The 23,648-nt window shown below is 44.4% G+C and overlaps 1 protein-coding gene across 4 annotated transcripts in view; it reads right to left on the minus strand.

Annotated features, from left to right (window-relative positions):
- CLCN2 (chloride voltage-gated channel 2) overlaps positions 1-23,648 on the minus strand; it is a 123,825-nt gene that overhangs the window by 57,181 nt on the left and 42,996 nt on the right. The window lies entirely within an intron of this gene.

Raw genomic sequence — 23,648 nt, forward strand, 5'->3', positions numbered from 1 at the left:
TATACCAAGATAAGTTATATCTGGTGGGCCAGTGGACAGGGATATCATTGTGCCTTGCTGGGTGAGTGTACCCTGGTTTCAGGTACAATGTTGTGGATTTGTTAAAGTTGACCGCAAAATGACAGCTTATAACCAATTAATGAAAATAATGAAGATGATTCATGGGGGAGGGGTTAACTTTTTTGCCAAGGGACACAATCACTTGTAAATTCACTCCAGGGGCAGTATTCAATGTCAAAGTTCTCCGTGCATGGAGAGCGTTTTATTTCGCTCTCCATGCACTCTCCGTGTTCCGGAGGGCTCTCTGCCACTCCTGCTCCCTCTATTCAATGTGGCTGATGCTCTCCGCCACTCGCGGAGAGTCTTAACCCCTGCAGGGAGCAGGGAGCTTTCAGGGAGCCGGAAGCAGCCAGAGAGATTAAAGTCTCCCTGGCTGCTCCAGAGGACTGTGGAGGGGGGCTCTCCAGGACCCAGGCTGCACCCCCCTATAGCCAGCGGGGGACCCAGTATTCACTGCACCCGTTCGTGCATAGTTACGTTCGGGTGCAGTGAATATATGAATATGTAATGAGCGGCTCGAGCGCTCCGGCCCCCTGCTGGCTGCACTGTGTAAAAAAAAAAAAAAATTAAAAAAAATATTTTTTAAAAAATTAAATATATATTCATGTGCTATAAGCACATGAATAAAAATAACATGCCCCTTCACAGAAAAAAAAAAACTGATTTTTTTTGACACCAAAATTTAAGAAAAAAACCTTTTAGTTTAAAAGTTCACATTCCAGCTCTCCATCAAAAGATGGAGAATTGCTACACGGAGAGACACGGAGAACATCACTTAGAAAGACGGAGAACATTTCACATTGAATAGGGTTGCTCGCTTTTGGAGAGCAAAATGCTCCGTCCAAGGCGAACAAAGCACAAGTTCTCCACAAAACACGGAGAACTTTTCTCATTGAATACTGCCCCAGGAGTGTAATGGTCACACTCATTTTCTTGCTGCACAAGGATGCACATGGCTGAGAAGTGATTATGCAAAATGCATTACCACGCACCCCACACCCCACACCTACCAATTTGAGGCAACCTGCAGAATCTCCAGGAGGAGGGTTCCAATAAGTGGGTAATTAGGAACCAATGGTAGGAGCAGGGTGCACTGGGGATGTCCCTTGCTGAGAACAGTTTAGAAAAGGTACAAGAGCCTCCTTTTACATCAAACATATGGTTTCCATTTGAAAAATTAGATTATTCACAAAGATGGCAACTGGGAAATGCCGCAGGTCATCCTACAGTACACTCTTGCATCATTGCCATTTCACAGACAGTTCCAGTGTCAGAGTAGTAAAAGGTTTGTAGTGGTTTTACAGATAATAGGTTAGTATTATTTACACACTACATATTATGTCAGTTACATCTGAAACTGACAATAATATGTTAATATTATAAGTATAAACAAAATAAATAATAATACATTATCTGTCATCATATCTGTTTACAATAACAAATCTTGTGTATTATAAGCAATAAATCACCATCACAGTAAATTATGGTACGCTATAATAAATATCCTTATCATTTTTAGAGTATGAGGTAAATTATGCATTTAGAATATGGTCACTGGTTAATAGGTAAAGGTAGTACAGAAATAATAATGATTAGAGAGTAGGAGTGAAATGTAATAGCCATGAGAGATTCAGAAAGTGAGAGATTTGGTAAGAAATCTCCAGGTTTTTTAAAGCGGCAATCATTTACACGGCAAAACCAGTTTAATGTTGAAGTGTAAAGCATTGTCGCTTTAAAAATTCTCACCAAATATCTCACTTTCTGAATCTCACATCCTATTAAATTTCACCCTAGATACGTAATTTAGGCATCATGGTGCTTACATCAAGTTGGATGCATACCAGCGTACTTGACTTGCATACATTTCCAATGTGATTAACTCAGAGAGAGCAGTACATGTTTGGCACAGAAAAAAAACATGTTAAACTTAAAACATAAAAGAAATAAAAATCTGCAGCAGCGTTTTTCACATATTTGCGATGTAAGAATTGTCAGTCACACCTGGATATGCATCCACATTTAAATCAGGCTCAAAATAGTGACATTTTATCTGACAGCCAAGCATTAGACTACAGAGAGAAGTGGCATTGCTCCATATAGGTCCAGATGTATCAAGCTTCAAAAAGTGATAAAATAGAGAGTGATAAACAACCAGCTCCTACCTGTCATTTTTCAAACTCCGCCTGTAACATGACAGGTAGGAGCTGATTGGCTGTCTGTTTATCACTCTCTATTTCTACATCTGACCCATAGAGTCTAATAAATACAACAACGGTTTAATACTGTAACACACATAGGGGGGAATTTACTAAGCCAAATTCGGCTAAAAAAATTGTATTTGTATAGTAAAATATGAAAAAAAAAATTTAGGCGTATTCATATTTTCAGGATTTACCATCCTGAATATACATTAATTCATACTCATGACACATTCATATTTGTATTTACAAATATACGAATGTATATGCCATCGACAGAATACGAATAGGAATCACCATTCAAAAGACGGGATTCCTAATTTACCAAGCGGCCGTATTGAAAATAAGCCAGGAAAATACACTGCATTTTCCTGGCGTATTTGGCAGAAGCCTGCACGGATTCGTAAGATCTGTGCAGGCTTCAGTGTGTAAAAAATAGAAAAACAAATAAATACATTTAAAAAAAATTGTGGTTCTCCAAGTCCCTGCATGTGGGGAGGCTTTTTGGGACTCATAGTTCACCAGCAATATACAATACAATATAAAATACTATTTTTACACCATATTTTAGCCCGCTTAGGGGCACCGGGGACAGACCCAGACTTCAACCTGGGTAGGTCAATTCTGGAGGGGGGGGGGCCCTTCATTGGGGGGGGGGTCCCCACTCCCCCAGGACCCCTGCCCAGCCTGACCAGTCAGGGGGTTAATGCTTTGGCCGGGGGGACTCCCCCAGCTGTGGCATTACCCTGCTGGCTGGTTGGGCCCGGTGCTGGTTCTTAAAATACAGGGGACCCCTAGTCATTTTGTCCCCCGCATTTTGGAAACCAGGACCAGACCTTGGGCCTGGTGCTGGTTTTAAAAAAATCAGGGGAACCCTACATGTTTTTTTCCCTGATTTGTTTACAACCAAGACTGGCTCTGTGAGCCTGGGGCTGGTTATGGCTGTGGGGAAGGACCCCACACTGTTTGTTTGTTTTTTTAAACACTGCAGCCGATACGAATTCGGATTTTGAAATAAGAATTTGTTTTTTAAAAATCCGAATTTGTATTGGCAAAAATACGAATCCATACGCCCTTGGAAAATACAAATCAGTCAATTAGGAGTGATTAATAAATTTTCCTCCCGAATACGAATTTATAAATGTCATACGACGGTGATGCCAGTCGTATGCATTCGTATTAAGAATACGAATTATTGTATTGGTATTCTTAGAAAATGTATCCTATAGCGTTATGTAATCAGACATGCAAAAGTAATAATGTGGTGGTAATAACAGTAAAAAAAAGTTACATTTACCACATGTGACAATACAACACATGCATATGTTTGCAGTTTCCCCTTCCACAAATTAAATCTGAATTGACTGCAGCAGTGCATATGTAAAACGACAATTAAGTAATGCAAATAGATGGACGCTAATTAAACTTCATTGATTCTAACCTTGCTGCTGAAAGAAGTACTTAACAACTGAAGGTCAAGCTATAAAAGAGCCAAGTCAGAAATCAAAAAAAGATATGCCCCCTGAAAGGTGTATCTTGGCCATGCCCAATTGATTTGCCCAATTAGAAGAGCATACCAACACATGAGTGAACCTTCTACTGGAATATGGGGAAGATAAGAATGTATGTACAGTATAAGGTTTCTTGTGAATATGCACAAAAGGTGTATTAGGGAAAAAACAGATGTACTTCCAGCTATACGTGAACCCTTATTGCTCAGTTCATCCTGAAGTATGGTGCTCAATAGAGTGTAATGCCTTATAAAGTATGGTGTACAGAATACTTTCATTGCCTGCCATCAATACCATCATATTCAAAACCGGGGGTGGAGCTTCACTTAAAGCATAAAGTATGGGCCAGCAGCAGAAAGACTGTAGTAGATACTAGGATATACCACCACACCGAGCAAAGGGAGATCTACAAACATGGCTCTCCCGGCATAATGACAGTGTGCAGCCTAACTCAACTGCAAATCACAGAGTACAATGAAATATTACTGGGCACTATAGCACAGTTTGGGACCAGTGCACTGTTATTGTCAACCCCCAGTCACCCTGGAAGGCATGCAGTCATTAGATCTACAGTGTCTATGTCGACAGTCAAAAGGGCGACAACTATTGGTCGACATAGTCAAAATGTTGACATTCAGACTGTCGACATAGTTAAAAGGCTGACATGGAAAAGGTCTACATGAAAACAGTGGGTTTTTTAAATTATTTTACGCCGGCATGTGTGGACAGGCGGTGATTCCTACCCTACCCTCCACTACGGCATGGTGGGAGAATATAATAGTGTGCCCGAAGCATGGCGAGTGTAGCGAGGGGATGCTGTACACATACAAGGTGTCCATACCGACCTATGTTTTCATAGACCCCAAAAAAACATGAAAAACCAATGTCGATCTTTTGACCATGTCGACATTTTGATCCTGTCGACCAATAGTGGTCGATCTTTTGACTGTAGATATTGTAGATCTAATATACCATAACCCCCTGGCAGTATACTGTAGGTAGCTCTGCCATTTACCACACAGGACAGCGGGCAGCGTTCCCCATACATACAGAAGTTCACACGTTGTTGCCAATAAAATGCTTCCATATTTACAGCGTATGTTCGGTGTACATTACTCTCTCTATGGAGATACTTTTCTGAGAAATCACAGCTTAGTTACAGTGTCGGCATTTGCTGGAGGGAGAGACATCCCTAGTACACAGAAATAAGCATATTATGTAATAGTAGAAAACAGGCTACAATACAATGTCTGGATTACTGTTATTAGCTTCTCAATCCTTTAGTCCTCACCTGACTGCCACTGCCACCCACACAAATCTCAAAAGCCACTATGAAAATACTGACATGCAAATGCAAACATGGAAATACTAACATGTCTCAGAATTTTCCAGCATTCTGGAGGCAAATACTGTACCATGCACCACTGTCTGCGAAACAAACACACAGACAGAAATAGAGAGTAATGCTGTGTACACACGGGGGAGATATATTGCTCAGCCATATATTGCTGAGCCATATATGGCTGAGCAATATATTGCTCAGTTTCTACTTTACATCAGCGACCAGAGATGGTCGCTGATGAAAAAGAAACTGCTGGGGGGAGCCCGGCAGTGGTAATCAGCTGGTCGCAGGAGCATGTTCCTGCGACCAGCGATCACCACAGGGGCAAAAACGGGAGCGCGCACCCGGCAATATATCGCCGGTGCACACTCCCATTGCGGGCAATATGGTCGTTTAGCGACCATATTTCCTACGATTTTGCACAAAATCGCCCCTGTGTGTACGCACCTTAAAGGCCCACACACATTACAACCATCCCGCAGACACAGATATTGGCGGTGGCAGAACCCGGTATCGGCAAGTGCATGTACACTTGCCGATGCTGCAAACGATAGAGCCAATGGCGGGGGAAGACGGTCAACAGCATTACCGTTGTTGACAATGTCCTCCCTCGTCCAAACATGCTTGGTCGAGGTAATTTACGATGCACGGGAAATTGCATCGTTAATGATGCACAGCGTACACATTGGATGATATTGTTTACAATATCGTTCATAAAGCCCTTTCTGAAAGATATTGTGACCAATATCATCTAGTGCATAGGTTCTCACCCTCGGTCCTCAGGACCCCACACGGTGCATGTTTTGTGGGTCTCCACACAAAATCACAAGTAAAATAATTAGCTCCACCTGTGATCTTTTAAAATATGTCAGTAATGAGTGCACCTGCCGGGTGCCCTGGAAATCGTGACCTGTGTGGGGTCCTGAGGACCGAGTTTGAGAACCACTGATCTAGTGTGTATTAGCTATAACACAGGAGACCTATAGACACGAGATAAAATGCAGAAGCCTACCAAGAGAAATACAACCAAACTATGCAGATAAAGGGCGGGATGTATTAATATACATCACCGCCCTTCGACTGACAGCCGCCGCGATGCTGCCGCATATGTACTAACATATGCGGCTAGCATCGGGTTTGCGGTGACGGAGACCCCCGCGATACCTGTGATGTGGTCTGCGGGGGTCTCCGTCACATCCCAGCGGCTGTCAGCGTCCCCCTGCGTCTCCTCCTCCCCCCTGTAGCCGGATGTCCTCCCGGCTGTGACACCTGCTGGGGGAGGAGGAGATCAAGGGAGGACAGGAGGGGGGGGCGCGGCCGGCGGCCGGCGATAGAAGCCCATAGGCTTCTATAGGGTATCGCCACCCTCTGGGTGGCGATACCCTGCCAGGCGAAAACGGGGCGGACGGGTAGTGGTAAATAGGGAAATGCGGTAAAACCCCCTTTTTACCGCATTTTCCCTTTAGTACATCCCGCCCAAAGGGAACTGCAAACCAATGATATGACTGCTTTACACATGTAGTGCACATCCACAAAGGGTTGTATAATGCATCATGACCACAACCTTCATTTAAAAGGTATTCTTTATTCATTTTTACATTTTACTGCCTCTCAGCTCTGGGGAGACATTGATCGTAGGACAACTTATGCTGGCCATACACTGACCAAACCAACTTTCATCCAACCAGTTGGTTGGTTTGACTGAAAAACTGGTATGTGAAATGCCCCCCATTGTTAACGCCACCCCAAAGCGTGGCGAGCGCAGCGAGCCCGCGAGGGGAGGCGGTACGCGTCCTCCGACCTTTTCATACCCCCCACTATCCACGTTGGGGTGGAGTTGATTTTATATTGTGTGGCGAGCGCAGCGAGGGGACGTGTAATACCTGTGAAGTAATGTGCGTGCGATCGCCACGCTTCGGGCTCGGTGGCTCACTGCGCTCGCCACACTATATAAAATCAACTCCACGCCAACATGGATAGTGGGGGTATGAAAAGCTTGGAGAACGTGTACCGCCGCCCCTCGCGGGCTCGCAACTCTTTGGGATGGCGTTCATCGTGGGGTGGCATTAACAATGGGGGGGCATTTGAACCATCAGGGTGGGTATACAATGAAAATTGGGGTCTGGGGGGCATTTGACATATGGCCCAATGTAAAATCGGGTCTCAGGGACCATTTTACATTGGTTCCGATGTAAAAATCGCATTGATCGCATCACATGCGATGGACGCAATTTTTTTGGACCCGATAAATACAATCAAAATCGCAGACGCCTTGCTAGGAAACAAGTACCCTACCATCCAGTACCAGATTTTTATTCCATCCAACCAACTAGTTGGATGGGTGGGTGAAAGTTAATCTAGTGCAGTGATGGAGAACCTTGGCACTCCAGCTGTTGTTGAACTATGTATCCCAGCATGCCCTGCAACAGTTTTTGCATGACCAAATAGCAAAACTGTAACAGGGCATGTTGGGATGTTTAGTTCAACAACAGCTGGAGGGCCAAGGTTCTCCATCACTGGTCTAGTGTATGGCCGGCATAAGACTCTATGGGTTACATTTACTAAAATGGGAGTTCTATTGAAAATGGTATGTTGCTCATAACAACCAGAGTCTATAGATTATATTCTAGAAGGTGCTAACTAAATAAGTAGAATCTGATTGGTTGATATGGGCAACATCCATCATCAAAATAATGTAATTATACAGTCAATTTACACCTATGAGTGTGGAAATTGTATGTTAGCCCCCAGGGTTCTGCACTGGTTATCAGTTTATCTTCAGTACAGTAGGTTAGTGAAAGGAACGGGTAAGATTAATCACAATGCACATTTTTACTGTGAGCTTGATAAACATTTTTCTTCAAAACCTGCAACGTGATAACGTAATTTTTTTGTAAACAATTAATTTATTTTTTTCTTATGCAGAGAAAAATCAAAACAAAACAATTAGTACTTGTGTATTATCACAGCGCCCATACCCGCGGATCGCATACCAAATTGTATGCGATTTGCATACGATTTGATCTGCGATGCGATTTAGCACACCACCACTATCCACGTCAGCCCGAGGGGATGCGGTACACGTCCTCCCTACTTGATCATACCCTCACTATCCATGTTGGAGTGGAGTTCATCTTATAAAGTGTGGTGAGCGCAGCGAGCCACCAAGCCCGAAGCGCGCCGAGCACAGCGAGCCCCGCGAGGGGAGACTTAAAACACGGCCGAAGCATGGAGAGCGCAGCGGATTACTTGACGTGTATTCCGCATGCACTCGCCAAGCTTTGGGCTCGTATGCGTCCGCTCGCCACACTTTATAAAAACAACTAAACGCCGATGTGGATAGTGGGGGTAAAAACAGGTCAAGAGGACGTGGGGCTCGCTGCGCTCGCCACGCTTCGGGCTGACGTGGATAGTGATGATGTGCTAAATCACATCGCAGATTGAATCTTAGGCAAATCGTATGCGCTATTACATGCGATTTGCACACGATTCGAACTGCGATCATGGACGCCGTGATAATACACAAGTACCAAACAATTTTACACTAGGAAAGCCATTCCAAGTTCACAGAAATGTATTATCAGATATAGCTGGTGGTGAGCATAAACAAACATAAGTCATAGAAATACAACAATATTCCAATAAAACCATACAAAAAAAAAATGGCATAAATGTAAAAAAAGCAAAACAACTGAAGGAAAAAATGGTACTTGTTTAGTTTCACGGAGGCAGATAAATGGCATGCGATTTGCTGTACGATGCGATTTAGTACCTGTTCATAACCCCACTCCACTACGGCATGGAGTTGAATTTATATAGTGTGGCGAGCGCAGCGATCCACCGAGCCCAAAGCGTGGCCAACCCTGCGAGGGGACGTGGAATACATGTTAAGTAATCCGCGTACGCTCGCCACACTATATAAAATCGACTCCATGCCGTAGTGCACAGGTCTACAACCTGTGGCCCTCCAGATGTTGTGGAACTACATGTCCCATCATGCCCTGACAGTTTTGGCATGCTCTTATAAGGAAAAAATGTGGCAATGCATGTTGGAACATGTAGTTTCACAACATCTGAAGGGCCACAGGTTGAAGACCCATGCCGTAGTGGATAGTGGGGTTATGAACAGGTACTAAATCGCATCGCATATCAAATCGTATACAAATCGCATGCGATATCTGCCGCCGTGAAACAAAACAAGTACCGGAAAAATAAAAATGATCAACAATAACACAAAAAGTAATTAGCAGTGTCCAGGGAGGGGAGTTGAAGGTATACCAAGAGGAACATATTTTGTGGTAGGTAGAAACAGTATCACTTTGTAGACATGTGATGTATTCCATCGAAGCTACAAAATTAATTTGGGAATAGAGAGCCGTCTGGCGATCAGGGATTTGGCCGCATTGCAGATGTGGACAATGAGCCTATCCTGGTGTTTGCTGACATATGGGATCGGGACAATCAGTAATGCTACAGCAACTGACTGTGAGAAGGGCGTACCAAGCAGTCAGGTTAGCAATGACCATACTGCAGACCAAAAGATTTCAATTATCGAGCATAATCGCCAGATGTGGTAAAATGTACCAACCTGGCCACAGTACCTCCAGCATAGGTAAAATGCAGAGGGAAATATGGCGTGTAACCGAGAGATGGGACTAGGTACCATCACGTGTAGACCTTATCTCTCTGTCTCTTTGATAGCCACACTAATGGAGGCTTTGGCAATTCTTGATCGAATTATAGGCTAGTCATCTTCAGCTAATGAATTTGGGAGGTCCTTTTACCATGCCAGTTCATGTGGTTCTCAGTTTGCAGGTGCAGAGGCCAAAATGTTGTTATACAAAAAATAAATGTTGCCACATTGACCCACTGCAAGCAAGCTAAGCTGCTCAATTGGCATCAATGTACATGATTTGCTAGAGGAGTATTGAGAAGCAACATAACTTAGGATCTGCACACATCGGAAATGGGTCATAATGGGGACAGAGTATGAAGACCGTAGTTCAGCAAAAGTGGAAGTGGGCGATTTGTCTTTAACATGTTTTAATCTAGTTATTTGAAATTCATGCCAGGGCAGGGCCATCAGCTTGGTAAATAGGGTGGTCCCATATAAAGTTCATAGGGGAGGGAAATGGGGCTAGTTTCAACTGAGAATGGATTTTGTCCCACACAATGTCAGGGTGAATCAGATGGTCGGGGCCGCATAAGCCAAGGCTGGTCTAAGTGATCTCGGAAGTCAGACTATTTTGTCAACTAGGCCTACCTGGAGCAAAGCATTCTCGAATGGTGAACCCATTTTCTACATCCAGGGTCAGAGTGCCATGATATAATCTGATTCAATTGGGCCGCATGATAGTACGAGCGGAGATTTGGGAAGCCAACACCGTCCTCAGAGGTGGGTCTAGTTAAAGTAGTATTGCTAATACGGGGTTTACCGTTGGCCCAGATAAAGTGGTTGCATAATGTTTGTAGGGAGTTCAGGGCTGCATATGGAACAGATATTGGCAAAGTCTGAAAGAGGTATAGTAGCCTTGAAAGGATGTTAATTTTAAATCACATTGATCCTACCGGCCCAAGAGATATAAAGAGATTGCCAGCGTGCAATGTCCGTGGTCAGAGTTAGGTTAAGGGGGTATAGTTATTCTGATATAGAAGGGAGTAGGATTTAGTGATGTATATGCCTTGGTATTTGATCACCTGGGGGTGCCGTGTAATGGGAAATGAAGTTCTTAGTGTGGAGAAAAGTTGGGAGGGGACACACAGGGCCAGGGCTTAATTCTAATTCTAGCCGCCAGTGGCTCTATGCATATGGCAAAGAGAAGGGGAGACAAGGGGCATCCCTGTCTCGTCCCGATGCCCAGAGCAACCTGTGGGGATTGGAGACTATTGGTCATAATGGTAGACTTAGAATATAGGGATTTGATTGCTTGTAACAAGTTGCATGTAATGGCTGCAGAGGTTAGGAGTAGTGAACAAAAAAGGCCATAAGAGGCGGTCAAATGCCTTTTTGGCATCCACAGCTAGTAGGATTGATGGGATCTTAAGTGTATTGGAGTAATGAATCAATGGTGCGTCTAGTATTATCAGAGGCCTGCCGATGGGGAATAAAGCCTTTACCTGGCTTGGGAATGACAATTAAGTTGCTGTGCTAATAAATTATAATAAGCCATTGTGAAGCTGTCAGGGCCAGGGGCCTTTGACGGCTTCTGTGACTTGAGGGCTACAGCTCCTCAGTGATGGCTACCCCAAGCGAATGTGCCGTGGACTCAGGAAAACTTCAATTTTTATTTTAAAATAGCATTATGCCCTCATCAGACAATAAAAGCCTATCAAAAGATCTTTCTGCCTCAAGTCCTCCTCTGCCTCAGCCATCGGCTGATGCAGGTATCATTGGAGGGAATTGGACATCCATTCAAGGGAGCACACAGGCTAATGAAGACTGCGTTAGCTTTGCATTCCAGAGGTTGATACATCCAACAGTACAGCAGGGGATGGGTCATAGGGTTGACAGTAATTAGATCAACAGACAATAGGTCGACCACTATTGGTTGACAGTCAGAAGGTCGACACATGGAAATGGTAGACATGTATTAGGTAGACATTGTCAAAATGTTGACGCAATCAATATGTCGACCTGGAAAAGGTCAGGATGAGGTTTTACATTTTTTGGTGTCTATGTCAACAAATGTCGACATGGACACTGTATAAATGTACAGCTTCGCTTGCCATGATTCGGGCACACTTATTATATCACGTTATGCTCACTTGAATAGTAAAAGTACAAAAAAACACCTTTTTTGAAGAAACATTGTAAAAAAACTAATTTTGACCTTTTTCATGTCAAGCTATTGCTTGTGCCGACCTTTTGACTGTTGACCAATAGTGGACAAAAATGGGGGGAGATGTGGCCGATATCAGACATATGTATCTGGTGCAGGCCTCCTTCCTCCATGGGAAATCCTGTGGATTCTTAATGAATGTTGCAGGTTATATAAGTTAAAACATTTTTTTAATTAAAACTATATCCTTTTTTTGCTATACAGTGCTGATTTAACAAATGGGCAGCTGGGGCATTCGTTCCCCACATATAGCTATATCACTAGCGAAGGTTGCATATGTAAGCGGTGTTCCTGCGGGAATCCTGGGGTGTAATGCATTGTTCATAACATATCTCTGTTGTGGCGATTGTTTGCATTTTTATAATTTTTTATAAAATTGTCAGTATATTATATTGACAATTGTACAATTGTATTGTTAAGTGGCCTCCACAAGTTGGTTGACCACGTGCCCAATCTGCATTATAATTTGTATCAGCGCATACTTCATTTAAAGAGATATATATATATATATATATAGGCAGGTGTGGTGCGGCACTCTCGGCATAATAAGACACACGAAGTCAGCTGACTTCGTGTGTCTTATTATGCCGAGAGTGCCGCACCACACCTGCCCATATCTCTACCTGTGAGGGCACCGGCTCAAGTTACAAACCTGTCTCTGGGAGTGCCGATTCTTGGACAATATATATATATATATATATATATATATATATATATATATATATATATATATATATATATATATATATATATATAGTGGTAGCTTAGCATGGACTTGCTAAACCACACTCCGGCAGGCTGTGGAGGGCCGCCTAACACAGGATTAGGTCACCCCAAATGGTGAGAGCACACCTGCGTTGTCTGGAACCGCACCCACAAAATGATTAGTCATGCCCGCCCCCAACAGTACCTTCACACCCCTTGTCACGACTTACAAAATGCTCACGGCCAGGCCGTATTTAAGTGCTTGCACATGAACACTCCTGCGCACAATTTCCGAACTTCTGCGGAGCCCTCTGAATCGCATCCGAAAACTTATAAAACATTCCCTATAATATTTTGTATAACATATTAATGCTGCATGCGAGAAAAGACCAACACAAACAACGTGTGGACATGTCAATGGTCCACATCAGAAAAGGTTGACGCAATAATTTTTTTTTTTTTTTACCATCTTGTTCTCACGTCACGATACCCCTTTTTTGTGTTGCATGTTAAACAGGGTTTTTGGAAGTTCTTAGGTGATGTTGGTTCTCCCCAATATGTCCCTTAAATTACGTGCTCTACAGCAGCTCGGCAAGATAGTTTTGTGTGAAAAGCATGGCAGGGATTTATCGCTGGTAACCATTGGCCACACTGCATGGGCTGCTCTGGGTAATACTTGGCTACCAGGGGTGTAAGTGGTGACTATCCCACGTCACGATGGGCATAGATGGAGAATAGAATAGTGCCCAAAGGCGCTCGACATACAAGGGATGTGGTACACTAATGCTGCTTTCAGACCGCATAACTGGCTTTGACCCTGTATTTGGAAACGTTTCCAAAAACGGGTCTGCCAGATAAAACCCCTTTCACACCGCAGCACTTAAACGGTATATTACCGTTTAAGTGCCGATTTTTTGACACTGGCAGACCCGTTTTTGGAAACTTTCCAAATACAGGGCCAAAGCCAGTGCAGCCTTCAGCCCTCCCCTCCGTGCAGCTCCCCCCCCCCCTCGCGTGTCGACCGAGAGCATGTCGACGCCCCCCCGCGCATGTCGACGCCCCCCGCGCATGTCGACGCCCCCCCCACCCCACCCCGCGTGTCGGCGCCCCCCCCCCCCCCCGTGTCGACTTACCCCGTGCCGGTACCTCCGTTGTGGACTGCAGCTCAGTATGCTCGGAAAGCACTTATGAAAAAAGTGTCTTCCAGAAAATGGCTGCCCCATAGGAAACCCTGTTTAAAAAAACTGTCTTCCGTATGGGGGGCAGCCATTTTCTGAAAGACACTTTTTTCATAAGTGCTTTCCGAGCATACTGAGCTGCAGTGCCGGGAACCACAACGGAGATACCGGCACGGGGTAAGTCGACACGGGGGGGGGGCGCCGACACGCGCGGGGGGGGTCGACACGCGGGGGGGCCGTCGACACGCGCGGGGGGCGTCGACACGCGCGGGGGGGCGTCGACACGCGCGCGGGGGGTGTCGACACGCGCGGGGGGGGCTCCAGTGCTGTGAATACTTAATGAGCGCTCATTAAGTATTCACTGTGCTGAATTTAGGACCCAGCTCATTGGCTGGGTCCTAAATACCGTTTCTGAGCCGATTTTTGCGCTAAAATACCGGTTCAGAAACGGGTAGGACCCTGCATTTTAACCGGTTAGAAAAAACGGCATTTTCTAACCGGTTAAGTGGGACTGGACCTTTCAGACCGCACACATTACCGTTTTAAAACGGTAAAAAAACGGCAATTTACCGTTTTAAAAGTGCGGTCTGAAAGGGGCATTATACTTTGTCCATGTTGACAAAGACATAAAAACCCCTGAAAAATTCTTGTTGAACTTTTCCATGTCCACCATTGCCATAGAAACATTGAATTTGACAGCAGATAAGAACCACTTGGCCCATCTAGTCTGCCCCTTTTTTTCAACATGTCACCTCATATTTGATCCTTATTTTTTTGTAAGGATATCAATATGCTTATCCCAAGCATGTTTAAATTGTACTACTGTATTTGCATCTACCACCTCTGATGGTAGGCTATTCCACTTATCTACTACTCTTTCTGTGAAAAAATTCTTCCTCACATTTCCCCTGAATCTTCCTCCCTCTAGTTTCAGTGCATGTCCTCGTGTTCTGTTGCTCCTCTTCCTGTGAAGAATGTCTCCCACCTGTACCTTGTTAAAACCCTTGCTATATTTGAAAGTTTCTATCATGTCCCCCCTTTCCCTTCTCTGCTCTAAAGTATACATATTAAGATCTTTTAGTCTTTCCTGGTACGTTTTGTGATGTAGGCCATGCACCTTTTTAGTTGCTCTTCTTTGTACAGTCTCTAATGTATTTTTATCCTTCTGGAGATATGGCCTCCAGAACTGAACACAATACTCTAGGGGCGGGATGTTATAACATCCGCGGCCCCCCTTCGCCGGACATCGCATTTTTAATAACGGCATATGCTATAACATATGCCGTTATTCATGCAAGGGACAGCTCTTGCGGTAAGAGCTGTCCCTTGCGATGCGGTGCCGGCACTGGACTTCCGGGTCTGTGACCCGGGAGTCCATCTGCGCATGCGCAGACCCCGGCGCCGGCCGCAGGGCACGCTGGGAGGGATCCGTGACGGATCCCTCAAACAGCGCTGCGGTAAGAAGCCCATAGGCTTCTGCAGGGATTCGCCAGCTTTAGCTGGCGATTCCCTCCGCAGCGCTGACACTGCGGAGGCGCCATATAGCATATAGAAATGCGGTAGAAACCCCGAAAACGGGGTTTTTACCGCATTTCTGCTATATAGCATCCCGCCCTAGGTGAGGTCGTACCAATGACCTATACAGTGGCATTATTACTTCTTTCTTTCTACTGCTGATACCTCTCCCTATGCAACCAAGAATCTGACTTGCCTTCTTCATTGCTTTGTTACATTGCCTACCTGCTTTTAAGTCCCCTGAAATAGTGACACCTAGATCCCTCTCTTCCTCAGTAGTTTCCATTATAGTGTCATTTATACTATATTGAGGGCGGGATGTTATAACATCCGCGGCCCCCCTTTACCGGACATCGCATTTTTAATAACGGCATATGCTGTAACATATGCCGTTATTAACGCAAGGGACAGCTCTTGCGGTAAGAGCTGTCCCTTGCGATGCGGTGCTGGACTTCCGGGTCTGTGACCCGGGAGTCCATCTGCGCATGCGCAGACCCCGGCGCCGGCCGCAGGGCACGCTGGGAGGGATCCGTGACGGATCCCTCAAACAGCGCTGCGGTAAGAAGCCCATAGGCTTCTGCAGGGATTCGCCAGCTTTTGCTGGCGATTCCCTCCGCAGCGCTGACACTGCGGAGGCACAATATAGCATATAGAGATGCGGTAGAAACCCCGAAAACGGGGTTTTTACCGCATCTCTGCTATATAGAATCTCGCCCTGAGTCTTTGGATTTCTGAGACCCAAGTGCATGATTTTGCATTTTTTGGCATTAAACTGTAGTTGCCATTCTCTTGACCATTTCTTATTTACCTAGATCCTCAATCATTTGTTTTACCCCTCCTGGTGTGACTACCCTGTTGCATACCTTTGTGTCATCTGCAAAAAGGCACATTTTACCCTCAATTCCATTTGCAATATCACCAATAAAGATATTAAAAAGCACCGGTCCAAGTACAGATCCCTGGGGTACTCCACTTGTAACCTTTCCCTCCTTTGACTGTACTCCGTTTACTACAACTCTGTTTTCTGTCCTGCAACCACGCTCTTATCCATTCAACTATCTTAGAATCCAATCCCAAGCTTTCAAGTGCCATGTCGACTTTTTTCTTGTGTCAACCTTTTGTCAATGTATACCTAGACCGTCACCCTTTTTTGTATCGACTTATTGCCTGTCCTACCTACTCAATATCCAACCAAAAATTCACACTGGGTTGTAAGTATGAAATAATAACCACATGAGGTGACATTGTGGGGGAAATTTACTAAAGGAAATTTGTAAAAAATAGGTGTATTTGTATCCAGAAATACACTTATTTTTGACATTTACTATCCCGAAAATACGGCAATTCGTATTCGTATTGATAGCACATCAATACAACTACGAATTGCCGTATTTTCGGGATAGTAAATGTCAAAAATAAGTGTATTTCTGGATACAAATACACCTATTTTTTACAAATTTCCTTTAGTAAATTTCCCCCTGTTTGTCAACACTCAACGGGCTGCTGTTCTCTCCCAGACACTGACTGATTGGTCCCCTGTACTCAATACAAGGCAAGGTGCCCTTACATATTTCCTGTGAGGTCAATGGCAATCGGTCTGATAATCACTTTACACCCAACTGAAGATAATAAAACTGTGGAAAATTTAGACATTATTTTCCTGTGTCAAATAGTGGCAGGTACAAGCTGTCCCCTACAGCGTTTGCACACACACACACACAATGCAGTCTGGTTTTCTGAATCAATCAATAGCCCGGCAAGTATTACATTTGCAAACATATACTTTACGGACATACTCGCCACACTATATAAAATCAACTCCATGACGACATGGATCATGGCGGTATGAGCGTACTAACTATAGTGGGTGCCCAACTAACATAAATAATATATATATATAGATAGATATAGATAGAGAAGTGGAACGCACACGTTGCGTTCAGGTGGAGGGCACGTCGGGTGCGCTCTGGCTTCCGGCTGAGAGAGAGAGAGAGAGAGATATCACCAACTGCTCCGGTGCCTTCAGTTCCCAGGTGTAGGGAAAGTATATCCAGTAGCAGTATTTGCAGCACTCAGGAGACTCTATGCAGCTGTATCAGCTATATTAAATGACTGACTCAATAGCAGTTATATCTGGTATACGATCTGAACTTACTGAATAAATACAAGACCCAAGTGATGCAAATCCTAGGGATCAGTTACTAACATCCAAACCAAAAATATCCACATTCAATAAAGTGCCATTTGTCACCACTTACACCCCTGGTAGCCAAGTATTACCCAGAGCAGGCCACGCAATGTGGCCAATGGTTACCAGCGATAAATCCCTGCCATGCTTTTCACACAAAACTATCTTGCCGAGCTACCGTAGAGCACGTAATTTACGGGACATATTGGTGAGAACCAACATCACCCAAGAACTTCCAAAAACCCTGTTTAACACGCAACACAAAAAAAAGGGTGTTATAAGTGCCCCTCATGTACAACCTGTAAGAACATGCTCACTGGCAATGAATTCCAACATCCACAAACCGGCCAAAAATTTAAGATCAAACATGTCCTCTCATGCAAATCTCAATTTATTGTATACTTGATCATTTGTCCTTGTAACAAATGTTACGTGGGACAAACAATTAGAACTTTCAGGGAGCGCATGGCGCTCCATCGATCAACCATAAATGCCAGTTTGGCAGGTGAAAAAATTGAACATCCGGTCGCAAGGCACTTCAAGCAATGTGGACATAGCTTACGCAGCATGATCATAGACCACAACCCGAGGGGGTAATCTACACAAACTTCTAAACCAGCGTGAATCCGAGTGGATATTTAGATTAAATGCTTTGTCACCTGCGGGACTTAATGAAAAAATTGCATGGAATGTGTTTATATAAATATGTGGTTTTCTCATCAAAATGTTGTTTTCTTGTAAATAGGAGTGAAACGGGTGCATAAGTTGCCTTGGAATGGTCCTTGACAACGGCCAAGCTATGCAGCAGGGTGGAGTCAGGTTCCCGGAAGCGGACCTCACACATGCCCGCTCTCTAGACACACAAACACGTGGCTACAAATAGCTCTGTTTTCTTTCCAGCACAGCACTTATGCACTTTACTTCACACATCCTGATGAAAAGACTTATACAGTCTTGAAACGTTGATATGAAGATGTAAAAATTTAACCAATATATGCTTTATTTTTCTAAGCCTGAGTGCCGCCTGATTCTTAGTGACCGCGTTATAGGTCCAGGGACTATCATCTCTATATTTACTCCAGGAGGAAGGCACCGGCAACCGAGTGCCGAACAGAGATAGAGATAGAAATACTGTATATCCCAAAAAGGGTGAACCATTGCTGCTGATCCCTGGACTTTTCATGGACCCCATCTCAGGGTTGTTGCTTTTTTCTTTTTAAATAAAAGCTCTATAAAACATAAGTGCTGGTTCTGTTAGTGGCCTGGCATTATCCCAGCTGTAGTATAAACCCCGGTACAAAATGCAGATGAAAAAGGAGGTCACATAGTGGCACTCGGATGATTTTCAGAAACTTTTATTGTGGCAAGACAAGTATACCAACGTTTTGGGGCTTCCATGCCCCTTTCACCCACGCATTTACAAAGGGGCGTGCCAGCCCCGAAGCTTTGGAATACTTTTCTTGCCGCAATACACACACACTGTAATGTTTATTATTAGTAGTGTATATCAATGTTCAGTTAATATTTTTTTGAAAACATCCTTGTTGCTTAAGAGGAAGAAAGATGCTAGTGTGCAACCCTAATGTTTTATTCAAAATACGTTGAATGTTTTCAGCAAAATTTGAACAATACTCTCATGCTAGACTTACTCCCATTTACACTGGCAAGGATAATGCTGACAACAATTATTCATTCTAATGTATTCAGATAGTGGTGGCCGACAAGCTGAGCAAAGGCATATTTCCCTTCTATTTGGCTTACAGATAGTACCTTATGTTGTATTTGCTACTGTTGGACCAGCCTATGAAGGGTGAGAACTACAAGCCTTGATGTAAAGGTTTGACCAAAAATATGAAACAATCCCTTTGTTTTCTATTGTGCGACACCTGAAGGTCAGAAGCTCCTTGTTATATTGTGCCTGATTCTGACCTATGCGCTAAGCTGCGTACACTCGCTGAGCACCCCCCCTCTTGCTGTACAAAAACACATCCCCTCGCATGCAGCCGAAGGGGTCAGAATTCATTCGATGGTCGCCAACCATCAAATGATTTCTCTCCCCTTCAGTAATGAAAGGCTGGACGTTTCCCTTCCCTATACCTGCCCCCTCCCTCAACAAAGCAAGTGTGATACTCAAAGTCATTTGCAAAAGGGTATGCACATGTGACCACCAACATCGGAAATGCAGCAGCATTGGGCCCTGTCCGATCAGAGTTAAATTGGGCCCATTTAGTGCCCAGAAATCCTGACTGGCTTCATCTAAACTAGTCACTAGCTGATATGTACAAAAAGGACACGTAAAAAGTAATTATGTCTAAAAAGCATTTGGAAACATTTCATATATAGCCTTCTCTTTATAAGAAGAGGGATTAGTGATGTGGATTGTGAGTGTTTCCATAGAAGTTAACCTGCTTGCATATTTCAGCCAGAGGGGGTAGATCAGAGGCGCTGTAGTTACAGTATATCTATGTAACAATTGTGTATATAATATAACCTCATCATAAGTAGAATGAAATAGCGCTAGAGAGAGCTCTAAGGGAATACGGAACCACAGAAGGTGAAGGTCAATGTAAAAAAAAATATAGTATTCTTTAGTTCTGCCATAAATTCCAGCCAGCCTATACAAAAATTAGACTAGGACTCACAGGGAAAAGATTAAATGAGCATGCAAGCCACTGAACGGTATCCGATGGCTTTACGCACAATCTCAGGAGGTCCAATAAGCTTGTGGCCTATGAATGTGTGAGTAGAATAAGCGTACCGACCCAGGCGCGAGCGTAACTGAATCGGCCAGTCACACATTTCTGCTCACTTTCTGGCTGCAGTGGGTGGCATCAAGATTGTAGGACAATGCATACATTTTGCATAAATGGGAATTTTAGCCTCAGCCAATGCTTAAATTGGCATGAACATGAGCTGCTTTGAATGCAGGTAGGGCTATGATTACAATAAGCTCAGTCTCCTCTTAAATAACACCTATGGCACTAAACAGCTAGGATTAGTGTCATAATGGCATAAATGTGGTACCCTAAAATAAGCTGGCATGGGACTGGAGTAGGTAGCCGCTGCACTGCTCCCGCTCGTGCATATGTAATGAGGGGGAGCAGTGTGAAGTGAATATCTGAATAGGTAATGAGCGTCTCTTGGCTCCCGGACCCCTGCTGGCTGTAATATGTAAAAATATATTTTTTTAATTAAATATATATTCATGTGCTGTAAGCGGTGCACGGTGACACACAGCAAAAATCATTTAGAAAGCAATTCCCCATCTGATCATTGAATACACTCACGGCGAATCACATTGAAAAACCACAGCGAATTGTGGTGACTATCAGACGGCGGATTGTCCATCATTCATCGTTAGCTGTCGGCGGATAGTGCACGTTGAATAGGGTGAATCAATTTTTCAGTAAAAAGATTCACCTTAGAGCACGAAAATAGCACAAAAATAGCACGAAAATAGCACATGGTGAATCAGCCTCATTGAATACTGCCCTATCTCTTTTGAAGCTAGGTGCACCTGGCCCATGGGCTTTGATCTTCAGCTGCAATTCAGGTAAGTAAATAGGAGATATATATCTGTTGTGTGGGGCAGATGGGAGCTGGCATAAGAAGGACATGGTTGTCCTGATATGCCACATGGAGTATTATGGGGTTGCTTCAGGTAGGTAGCTCTTAGCTTGGATATATTTGAGTAAGGAGCCATTATCATGTGGCTCTTTGCTAGTGAATTTGAAACCCTTATTGAGGTAACATTGGTGTTAAGACACCTAGTTTGCAAAGGCCTTTACTAATAAAATTGACATGTGCTGGATCTAGCGACAGCGTTCTAGACAGCGGCGTAACTATAGCACCGCAGCCACCGCCACCGCGGGGGGGCGCTGTGCATGTGGGGGCGCCGGGGGCTGCGGTGCTATAGTTACACCACCCCCCCCCCCCCAATCCCCGCAGACTTACCTATCTCGCTGGTCCCGGCGGCTCCGTTCTTCTGCTGAGGACCACCACAAAATGGCCGCCCCCATATAGCACACAGTTCTCTGAAACTGTCTGCTGTATGGGGGCGGCCATTTTGTGGTGGTCCTCAGCAGAAGAAGAACGGAGCCGCCGGGACCAGCGCGATAGGTAAGGCTGCAGGGGATTGGGTGGGTTTCCATGGGCGGCGGGGTATTGGGGGTGCTTGGCGGGGCGGCGGCGGGGGGTTTTCTAGAGTCTGATATTTTCTGTTGCTGCCCTCCAGATTAAAAAAAATGTATATCCTCTTTTTACTGAAGCCATGCGGCATAAAACTCAATTTACAAATGTAGACATACATTGTGTACATGTTCTCAGCAAAATTCTAAGAAAACAAGATCATTACAAATTTCGGTTGTCTGTGTCTGTCTTTTACAGTAGTTTTGCAATTACATTAGCGTTGATAACCACAGGTAAATACTTCCAATTACAGTTCTGTTTTCCATTTCAAAGCAATGAAGACCGTTCAAAATCACAAAATATATAACATACAGAGTAAGTGAATAATTTCTGCGCTCGTCTCCCCACCCCTCAGGCACCTGAAGAGTAATCCATCAGAATTGAATGGATGGATCACCTCCTATCCCTCTGATCATATACCACAAAGGGCCGTTTTCAATGCGGCCAGCGAGGGGGTTAACCGCCGGGGATCGCTGAAAACAAGCGAACCTTGCCGTTTAACCTCCGCGCCGCCCGCTCACACTATTCTACGTTCCGGGAATCCTTGCTGTTAGATGATGGCGAGGATCCCCCCAAACAGCGAGGCTCGCAGCTACATCACAGAGCCCGCTGCATTTAGCCACAAACCTTGCTGTTTTAGCGGCCGCACACGCAGTTTTCCAGTCGCTACAAAAACCTATCGACGTGGAAACGGCATGTGCAGGGGGTCAATTATATACTGACCCTGCGAGCTGTGACAGCGAGCATGCAGCACTGCTCACTGTCACAGCTCGCAGAAATCATTGAATATACCCCCAAAGTGTTGTGTGAGGACTCATGCATTTGTGGGGGCTGAAAGTATTGCTATATAGCTCTCCCACATATCAAAGAACTTTTCCACTTATTTTCTTTTTTCCCAGCATTACTACCACCCACTCCATTCTACAAAGACATAAAAAAGTTTTGTGTTAAATAGACTAGTGTTGGAGACTCATGTTGTATCCAAACCTGCAAAATTGACTTTCGTGCTGCTGCACTGCCCTCCAGACTCTTACTTGCACAGCCCCCATCCCTGGCTGCAATATCGCGGTCCTCCCTAGCATGCCTCGCTCTTCTGGTCCATAATTACCACCATCTTGGATTGATGTCATCCTGACATCAAGACAATCCTGCTTGCTGCTTATTTGGGGGTTTGGGTAACTAGCCATCTACTCCACTGTATCTCTCTCCCATGCTTGATACAGCTCCCCTAAAGTCACACAATACAGCAATATTATTAGAGATCATAAACTCAAGAACCCTTTAGAAATCCACTGGCAGTCAGGACTATGTTTTCTAAAGCTCCGGAAGCAGCCAGCCAATCAGAAGCACATAATTAGTTCTACTGCTAATAATTGTATCTTTGCACCTGCATCCAGAAGAGACACTGCTGTCACACACAGCACACTCCAGTTCTGAGCCATGTTACACAGCACAGAGGGAACAAATGAAAAAGGTTAGGACAAATGTAGTGCTGGGAGGAACGGGTATTGATCATTAGGTCACCAGCATTATGGTCGACAAGTATTCGGGCGACATGCAGGAAGGTCGACATTGAAAAAGTCGACAGCTTTTTTTCTGGAATGTCAACACAGTCAACATTAACATTAAAACATAGCACCGATTGCGCTTGTCATGCTTTGGGCACGGTGACCTTGCTACGCTTGGCACACTATTATATTCTCCCACCATGCCCTAGTGGATGGTAAGGCATGATATACTGCCTGTCGGCACATGTTGTGTCGACATGGACACCTAAATACAGCACCGCGTCACCTCGCATGGGTCGCTACTCTTGCCATGCTTGGGCACACTATTCATTCTCCCACTACGCCCTAGTGGATGGTAGGACATGAAATACCACCTGTCGGCACATTTTAGCTAAAAAAATAAAAAAAACAGTAAG

The sequence above is a fragment of the Crinia signifera genome, chromosome 3 (genome assembly GCF_055691185.1).
Source record: "Crinia signifera chromosome 3, ASM5569118v1, whole genome shotgun sequence".
Taxonomy (NCBI): Eukaryota; Metazoa; Chordata; class Amphibia; order Anura; family Myobatrachidae; genus Crinia; species Crinia signifera.